The sequence below is a fragment of the Scyliorhinus torazame genome, chromosome 8 (genome assembly GCF_047496885.1).
Source record: "Scyliorhinus torazame isolate Kashiwa2021f chromosome 8, sScyTor2.1, whole genome shotgun sequence".
Classification (NCBI taxonomy): domain Eukaryota; kingdom Metazoa; phylum Chordata; class Chondrichthyes; order Carcharhiniformes; family Scyliorhinidae; genus Scyliorhinus; species Scyliorhinus torazame.
In genome coordinates, this window is record NC_092714.1 from 48,420,226 (window position 1) to 48,430,648 (window position 10,423).

Here is a 10,423-nt window from a genome sequence, read left to right on the forward strand (position 1 = left end):
TGATTCTGTGTCACATAAGGAACTATCCTGTGTCGGTGAATATACTACATGTTGTGATTCTGTGTCACACAAGGAAATATCCTGAGTATGGTGATATGCATCACTGTAATTACACAAGGGGTTAATGTAAATACACATAGACTCGATAGACACTAGAGGGAGCACCAGAGATATCATGACACACAGACATTCAACTAATAGGCCAGTAAGATAGGACACGACCAATGGGCATTCAAGACACACACATAGGTGACACTACCACAGGGGGGCATTACACCAACCCATATATAAAGACACAGCACACATGATCTTGCTCTTTCCAGGGGAGACACTTAGTGAGTACAGACAGGGTTGATGGAAACACATCACACCCACCACGTGGATTGTAGTAGACTGGTTAATGAGTCTGAGTAGCTATAGCAGGATTAACAGGAGAGTCGAATCCAAGTAGGAGAATTGTTAATAGTTTAATAAACGTGTTAAAGCTATCTCCAAGTCTGAAGCTTTGGAGGAATATCGGGAAAGTAGGACAAATCTCAAACGTGCAATAAAGAGGGCTAAAAGGGGTCATGAAATATCTTTGGCTAACAGGGTTAAGGAAAATCCCAAAGCCATTTGTTCGTATATAAGGAGCAAGAGGGTAACTAGAGAAAGGATTGGCCCACTCAAAGACAAAAGAGGGAATTTATGCGTGGAGTCAGAGGAAATGGGTGAGATTCTTAATGAGTACTTTGCATCGGTATTCACCAAGGAGAGGGACATGACGGATGTTGAGGCTAGGGATGAATGTTTAAATACTCTAGGTCAAGTCGGCATAAGGAATGGGGACGTTTTGGGTATTCTAAAAGGCATTAAGGTGGACAAGTCCCTAGGTCCGGATGGGTCTATCCCAGGTTACTGAGGGAAGCGAGGGACAAAATAGCTGGGGCCTTAACAGATATCTTTGCAGCACCCTTGAGCATGGGTGAGGTCCCGGAGGACTGGAGAATTGCTAATGTTGTCCCTTTGTTTAAGAAGGGTAGCATGGATAATCCAGGGAATTATAGACCTGTGATCTTGACGTCAGTGGTAGGCAAACTGTTGGAGAAGATACTGAGGGATAGGATCTATTCACATTTGGAAGAAAATAGACATATCAGTGATAGGCAGCATGGTTTTGTGCAGGGAAGGTCATATCTTACAAACCTAATAGAATTCTTTGAGGAAGTGACAAAGTTAATTGATGAGCGAAGGGCTGTAGATGTCATATACATGGACTTCAGTAAGGCGTTTGATAAAGTTTCCCATGGCAGGTTGATGGAAAAATTGAAGTCGTATGGGGTTCAGGGTGTACTAGCTAGATGGATAAAGAACTGGCTGGGCAACAGGAGACAGAGAGTAGTGGTGGAAGGGAGTGTCTCAAAATGGAGAAAGGTGACTAGTGGTGTTCCACAGGGATCCGTGCTCAGGCCACTGTTGTTTGTGATATACATAAATGATCTGGACGAAGATATAGGTGGCCTGATTAGCAAGTTTGCAGATGATACTAAGGTTGGTGGAGTTGCAGATAGCGAGGAGGACTGTCAGAGAATACAGCAAAATATAGATAGATTGGAGAGTTGGGCAGAGAATTGGCAGATGGAGTTCAATCCAGGCAAATGCGAGGTGATGCATTTTGGAAGATCTAATTCAAGAGCGGACTATACGGTCAATGGAAGAGTCCTGGGGAAAATTGATGTACAGAGAGATCTGGGAGTTCAGGTCCATTGTACCCTGAAGGTGGCAACGCAGGTCGATAGAGTGGTCAAGAAGGCATGCAGCATGCTTGCCTTCATCAGACGGGGTATTGAGTACAAGAGTCGGCAGGTCATGTTACAGTTGTATACGACTTTGGTTAGGCCACATTTGGAATACTGCGTGCAGTTCTGGTCGCCACATTATCAGAAGGATGTGGATACAGAGGAGGTTCAGCAGGATGTTACCTCTTATGGAGGGTGCTAGCTATGAAGAAAGGTTGAGTAGATTAGGATTGTTTTCGTTGGAAAGACGGAGGTTGAGGGGGGACCTGATTGAGGTCTACAAAATGATGAGAGGTATGGACAGGGTGGATAGCAACAAGCTTTTTCCAGGAGTGGGGGTGTTAATTACAAGGGGTCACGATTTCAAGGTGAGAGGGGGAAAGTTTAATGGAGATGTGCGTGGAAAGTTTTTTACGCAGAGGGTGGTGGGTGCCTGGAACGCCTTGCCAGCAGAGGTGGTAGAGGCGGGCACAATAGCATCATTTAAGATGCATCCAGACAGATATATGAACGGGCGGGGAACAGAGGGAAGTAGATCCTTGGAAAATAGACGACAGGTTTAGATAAAGGATCTGGATCGGCGCAGGCTGGGCGGGCCGAAGGGCTTGTTCCTATGCTGTAATTTTCTTTGTTCTTTGTTCCGTTGTCAGAGTGTTCATCAAAGAAGCAGCTTATGTTACGTCAAGAGCATAACAAAACACTGAGTGGGTGAATATACTACATGATGCGATTCTGTGTCACACAAGGAACTATCCTGTGTGGGTGAATATACTACAGTATGTGGTTCTGTGTACACAAAGAACTATCCTGAGTGGGTGAATATACTACATGATGTGATTCTGTGTCACACAAGGAACTATCTTGTGGGGCGAAATTCTCCGGTATCGGCACGATGTCCGCCGACTGGCGCCCAAAACGGCGCAAATCAATCGGGCATCGCGCCGCCCCAAAGGTGCGGAATGCTCCGCACCTTTGGGGGCTGAGCCCCAACCTTAAGGGGCTAGGTCGGCGCCGGACAGATTTCCGCCCCGCCAGCTGGCGGAAAAGGCCTTTGGTGCCCCGCCAGCTGGCGCGGAAATGACATCTTCGGGCGTTGCCGAATTCTCTGGCACCAGATATTCGGCGGGGGGCAGGAATCGCGTCGCACCGGTTGGCCGCCCCGCCCCCGGCGATTCTCCGGCCCGCGATGGGCCGAAGTCCCGCTGCTGGAATGCCTGTCCCGCCGACGAGAATCAAACCACCTCTCTTACCGGCGGGACAAGGCGGCGCGGGCGGGCTCTGGGGTCCTCGGGTGGGTGCGGGGCGATCTGGCCCCGGGGGGTGCCCCCACGGTGGCCTGGCCCACGATCGGGGCCCACCGATCCGCGGGCGGGCCTGTGCCTTGGGGGGCACTCTTTTCCTTCCGCCTTCGCCATGGTCTCCATTATGGCGGAGGCGGAAGAGACCCTCTCCACTGCGCATGCGCGGGAATGCCATGAGCGGCCGCTGACGCTCCCGCGCATGCGCCGCCCGGCAAAGTCATTTCCGCGCCAGCTGGCGGGGCACCAAAGGCCTTTCCCGCCAGCTGGGAAATCAATCCGGCGCGGGCCTAGCCCCACAAGGTGAGGGCTCGGCCCCCAAAGTTGTGGAGAATTCCGCACCTTTGGGGCGGCGCGATGCTGGACTGATTTGCGTCGTTTTTGGTGCCGCTCGGCGGACATCGCGCCGATTGCGGAGAATCCCGCCCGTGGCTCTGTGTACACAAGGAACTATCCTGTGTGGGTGAATGTACTACCTGATGTGATTCTGTGTACGCAAGGAACTATCCAGTGTGGTTGAATATACTATAGTATGTGGTTCTGTGTACACAAGGAACTAGCCTATGTGGGTGAAAATACTACATGAAGTGATTCTGTATCACATAAGGAACTATCTGTGTGGGTGAGTTTACTACAACATGATGTGATTCTGTGTACACAAGGAACTATCCTGCGCAGGTGAATATACTACATGATGTGATTCTGTGTCACTCAAGGAACGATCCTGAGTGAGTGTATCTGCAACATGATGCGATTCTGTGTCACATAATGGGCGAGATTCACCAACCCCCGCCGGGTCGGAGAATCGCCGGGGGCTGACATGGGGCGAAATTCTCCCCCAACGGCGGGATGTCCGCCGACTGGCACCAAAGACGGCGCCAATCAGACGGGCATCGCGCCGGGCCAAAGGTGCGGAATGCTCCGCATCTTTGGCGGCCTAGCCCCAACATTGAGGGGCTAGGCCGACGCCGGAGGGATTTCCGCCCCACCAGCTGGCGGAAATGACGTTTGTTACCCAGCCAGCTGGCGCGGAAATGCGGCGCATGCGCGGGAGCGTCAGCGGCCGCTGTCAGTTTCCCGCGCATGCGCAGTGGGGAGAGTCTCTTCCGCCTCCGCCATGGTGGAGGCCGTAGCGGAGGCGGAAGGGAAAGAGTGCCCCCACGGCACAGGCCCGCCCGCGGATCGGTGGGCCCCGATCGCGGGCCAGGCCACCGTGGGGGCACCCCCCGGGGTCAGATCGCCCCACGCCCCCCCCAGGACCCCGGAGCCCGCCCACGCCGCCTGGTCCCGCCGGTAAATACCAGGTTTGATTTACGTCGGCGGGACAGGCAATTCCTGGGCGGGACTTCGGCCCATCCGGGCCGGAGAATCGCGGGGGGGGGAGGGCCCGCCAACCGGCGCGGCCCGATTCCCGCCCCCGCCCAATCTCCGGTACCGGAGACTTCGGCGGGGGCGGGGGCGGGATTCACGGCGCCCAACGGCCATTCTCCGACCCGGCGGGGGGTCGGAGAATGACGCCCATGAATCCCGCCCCGCCAGTTGCCGAATTCTCCGGCACCGGAGATTCGGAAGGGGCAGGAATCGCGCCGCGCCCGTTGGCGGGTCCTCCCCCCCGCGATTCTCCAACCCGGATGGGCCAAAGTCCCGTTGCTGGAATGCCTGTCCCGCCGCGTGGATTAAACCACCTCTCTTACCGGCGGGACAAGGCGGCGCAGGCGGGCTCCGGGGTCCTGGCGGGGGGCGTGGGGCGATCTGGCCCCGGGGGGTGCCCCCACGGTGGCCTGGCCCGCGATCGGGGCCCACCGTTCCGCGGGCGGGCCTATGCCGTGGGGGCACTCTTTTCCTTCCGCCTTCGCCATGGTCTCCACTGCGACCCCCTCCACTGCGCATGCGCGGGAATGCCGTGAGCGGCCGCTAATGCTCCTGCGCATGCGCCGCCCGGCAATGTCATTTCCGCGCCAGCTGGCAGGGCATCAAAGGCCTTTCCCGCCAACTGGCGGGGCGGAAATTAGGCCGGCACGGGCCTAGCCCCTCAAGGTTAGGGCTCGGCCCCCCAAGATGCGGAGGATTCCGCACCTTTGGGGCGGCGCGATGCCGGACTGATTTGCGTCGTTTTTGGCGCCGGTCGGCGTACATCGTGCCGATTACGGAGAATTTCGCCCAAGGAATTATCTGTGTGGGTGAATATACTGCAGTATGTGGTTCTGTGTACACAAGGACTATCCTGTGTGGGTGAATATACTACATGATGTGATTCTCTGCATGCAGGGAACTATCCAGTGTGGTTGAATATACTACAGTATGTGGTTCTGTGTACACAAGGACTATCCTGTGTGGGTGAATATACTACAGGATGTGGTTCTGTGTACACAAAGAAATATCTGATTCTCGGTCTTTGCCCTTCTTTGTCCATCTCTAGAGTATTCATGGTTCTGGGTCAGGTGTGTTTTTCCATCACTGTGTGGGTGGTACCGTACTCAGTCCCACATTAACTCTTTATGTACCAGACCCTTCTACTACAATTGGTAATTATAATGGCCTCCGTATTGCTGAGGTAGAGTAGATAAAAGCAGGGTCCACATAACCAATTGCTACTAATTGTCCTCTGGTGCATGTCATGGATTCATTTCTATTATGAAATTCATATCCATCGATACGTGATTAGAATTGACCCTTTAAGCAAGATATCATTATCAGTGGAGTCTCACCTCGTGCAAATCGGGTTCTTCTGGGGAGGAAGGGACAAAGGGAAGAAAATTAACTTTAAAAAGAAATAATCTTCTGATCAGCTCCAGGTTTACATCTGCTATCACTTCACTTCCCTTCACCCAAGAATGGCATTAAGGTGGGCATGAAGTTGAGAATGTCTCAATATGCAGAGACATAAGGACATACACATTAGCTCGCTCGTTTTTTAATGTGTCAGCAGAGTGAGAAAACTGTTTTGCTGCACATTGTTTACTTGATGCAGAGTGAATCATGAGGAAAGCATCTTTGGAGTAAACATAGCAGTTTACACAGGCCACAGGCTTCCAGGCATGTTCCTCTTTCTCAGTACCTGTTAACACAGTCAGTTCTGCAAGCCATCTTCCCAAATCAGCCTTGCCTGTATGCAAAAATGTTCTTGGAACCATTGAATTTAGTTAACGTTTAATTTTTCCGTCTAATTTTAAGTTTTTCCATTGATGGCAAGAAACTCCTCATTTTCAATGTGAGATATGTGCTGCTACAGGAGCCACAGAGCTTCAATGTCTGCCAGGAATCATTTCTACTAAGCTTACCTCTGTTTATTATTACAAATCTATGCATGTGAGATGTGCACTGTCTGTCCAACGTGAGCAACACCACGCGGACTCAGTTTGTATCACTGGAATGAGATAAACACCCAGTTAATTTGTTTTGAAATGTTGATCGAGGGATAAACATTGGCCCTGCTTCAGGCAGTATTATGGGACATTAGACTTGGTTTAGCGTCTCGCTGTATCTCCAACAATGTGGCCCTGAGTCTCCTGGTATGCATCGATGTGTCAAGTCTCTAGAGTAGAACTTAAACCCCACAACCTTCTGAGGCAGAAGCCAACGATGAACGCTAGACCAAACCAGCACAGCAAACAGACGATCTCACATAAATTCTGAACCTATTCACTTTCACTCTTTGTCGGGGTACACATGAGGGATCTCCTGGAAATTGATAGAATTGAGCCATAACGCAAATAGATAAGCCTGAAACCCTCCAGTCCAAGCATTCAACAAGTTAATATCGCTGAAAAAAGAGGTATGTTGCAGAAATTCTTTATCTTACACTCATCGGGACAAATAGAAGAAAGCCAACTTTCTCACAATCGGAGCAATCTTTCCTACTGGAGAAAAGTGGTCTGATTGGTTGGCAAGTCAACTCTGATTGGCCAAGAGCATTGCCATGGAGAAAGCAACAGGCAACTATCGACTAGACAAGCTTCCAGATAATTCAAAAAAGGCAGAAGACGTGAAGTATTCCTTTTGGTGTCAGAGAATGTGTGGGGATGGATGTCACTTCTAGCGAGTATACATGAGCCATGAGCTCGACTGACTATCTTAAATTAGTTGTTGCTGCAGCTTTCAGCATATCCAGCGTTGTTCAGCAAGTGCTGCCCGATTGCAGAATGATATCAAACAGTCAATGTTTTGTTTTGGATTTTGCAAGAGCCGGCTGATTGTGTCCTGTCTGCACCCAGTCCATTTCTTCATGGCAATGTCTGAGCCATTATTTTATGTAATATTCAAGTTCTGTACAAAGCAAGTTATCCCATAAACTGAATGAAATCGTGTCATGGTGCCATAATGGAATTCCAAAGTAGTCCAATTTTCCTATGTCTTATACATCAAGGAGTGATGCAGGAGAAGTGTGGCCTTCAGCTAAGTCTGGTCCCTGGTGCAGCCTTTTACATGGAAATTGGGGAGAAATACAATCTATGGCTTGCAGCAATGAAAATTGTGGTATTATCATAACTATCAGCATTGCAAGGGTTAATGAAGTGTCGAGAGTAGCCACAAGAGGGAGCTACAGTTACAACTATAAAAGGTAGTAATGCTAAGCCTTGTGGGAGAGTCTGGGAGAGTGTGTGCAGGAGTTAGCTAGTGAGAGTCAGAAGTACAGATAGTGTAAGTGAGTGCAAATCAGAGTTCAAACCAGTAGTGAGATTAGCTGTAGCTGAGTGTAGTTTAGATGCTATTAATCAACTGTGTATTCTTTAGGAGTATGTGTCGAATCCAAGTTAGTAGTGTTAATAAATTTATAGCTTTGTTTAAGTTCAAGCTATTTTTGGGGGCTGGATTCTCCGCCGGCGGGATGCTCTGTTTTGCTGGCAGCCCGGGGGTTTCCCGACGGCGTGGGGCTGCCCCACAATGGGAAACCCCATAGACTAACTGGCGTAACGGAGCATCCCGCCAGCCTGCTGAAACAGAAATGTGGCACGGCGGAGAATCCAGCCCGTTGTCTTTGTGAACACTATGCCAACCATCCTGAAAGAATCAACACAAAGAACACCACAAGAATGACCAGATGGGGGCAGGGGGTATTATGGGTGGGATTCTCTCAGTCCACACCAGGCCGGAGAATTGCAGGGCCGGGCGCGAATCGCGCAAGGCCGCCCTGATGCTGGTCCGCCGATTCTCCGGAGAGCAGAGAATGGGCGCCAGCGCGGTTGAGCGGCCCCCCCACGGCGATTCTCCACCCGGGATGGGCCGAGTGGCCGCAATAAAAATCCGAGTCCTGCCGCCGCCGTCCACGTATGGTCTTACCCGGCGGGACCTCGGCGTCCATCCTTCCCGAGGAGGCCTGGTGGGGGGGGGAGGGGGGTGTCCGCTGAGGCCTGGCCCGCGATTGGGGCCTACCGATCGGCAGGCCAGTCTCTCGGCCTGTGGGCCTCTTTTGCTCCGCGCCAGCCCCTGTAGTCCTACGCTATGTTGCGTCGGGGCCGGCGCAGAGAAGGGAGCTACCGCGCATGCGCGCATTCGCACCGGTCGCAGTGCGCATTCGCACCGGTCGCAGTGCGCATTCGCGCCGGTCACAGCGCGCATGCGCAGACCCTCGCCACCCATTTGACGCTGGTATCGGCAGCTGGAGCGGCGTGGGTCACCCCATTGCCGTGCTGGCCTCCTGTAGGGCTCGGGATAGCTGCTCCTGGGGGCCTGTTGATGCCGTCGTGAAACGCGACGGCGTTTACGACGGCGTCAATACTTAGCCTCAGGATCAGAGAATCTCACCCTATGTTCTTGGACTAAATAATGGAACATTTAACAAAATAGTCAGCAAAATCTGATTAATCCTTTCTCTTTTGCTGCTTATATACAGTTTACAGTACGCTTACAATATTTTACTGGTAGGTACTTTATTTATTTTACACAGCTGTTTGTAGACTTGCAATGAAAGTGCAGTGAATGAAAGTGTGACCACGCCCAACCTGAGTAAAACTGATAAAAATTATTCTGAGATTTGCATGTTTGACAAATCTATTTTAAAGTGAGAATTGCTAAAAATTGATTAGCAATCATGCAAAGTTCCATCAAGTTGTTGAATAAAAGGATCAAAAACTGTAAATGAAGAGCTGTTAGAGAAGTGCATGTGTCTCGAATGTGTGTGAATAGACATATAGCCCAATTATTGCAGAATAATTAGCTATTCACAAATCGAAGTTATACGAGATTAAACCTCAGTAAACTGGGACAATTGTGTAGTTTCCCAACTGTTCCACCGAATCTTTGCAGAAGATATCACACCATTGCACAGTCCATTAACACCAATCTGACATAAATCAACCTCACTGTCCAAGAAATGTGTTATTTGTACTTGTCTCCATTCTTGTGCGATACTACTCACATTGAGTTCAAGCAAATGGGACACTTGATCGTCTGTCATTATACACCAGGAGGGTTCTCATCATTTTTGGAGTAACCCTATTTTGGAGTAGAGAAATTGTACATAGGACATTGCTGATGAGCAAAGCTGGAAGTAACTCAGTTTTGTATATGCCCTGGCAGGCTTTCCAATTTCTGGGCCCCGGAGGTCTTTGTCTCTGTCTTTCTTGTGGAGATGATCACACCCTCTGACGAGCTCTCTATTGGGCCACCGCTGACACTAGTACCTGTTGTTGCTCAGTATGTCTGGATGTTTTGCCACATTCAGAGTCCTCTACTTGACTCCACATTTACCTCAGACCGCATCTGGGGTATTCGGTGCAATGTTGGCTTCCACATTTAAGAAAGGATATACTTGCATTGGAGGCAGTACAGGAAAGAGACATTCAATTGGTCCCTGGGATAGAACATAGAACATACAGTGCAGAAGGAGGCCATTCAGCCCATCGAGTCTGCACCGACCCACTTAAGCCCTCACTTCCACCCTATCCCCATTTACCCCTCCTAACCTTTTTGGACACTAAGGGCAATTTAGGTTGGCCAATCCACCTAACCTGCACGTCTTTGGACTGTGGGAGGAAACCGGAGAACCCGGGAGGAAACCCATGCAGACACGGGGAGAACGTGCAGACTCCGCACAGACAGTGTCCCAGCGGGGAATCAAACCTGGGACCCTGACACTGGGAAGCCACAGTGCTAGCCACTTGTGCTACCATGCTGTCCATGAGGGGGTTGTCCTCTGATGAGAGGTTGGGTAAATTTGGCTTATATTTGCTGGAGTTTGGCAGAATGGGTGGTGATCTCATTGAAGCCTCCAAAATTCTGAAAGGGTTTGTTAGGGAGGAAGCTGAGAGATTGTTTCCACCGGGGAATATAAAACACATGATCAGATATGGGACTGATCATTTATGACTGAGATGAGGAGAAAATTCTTCTTTCAAAAGCTTGTGT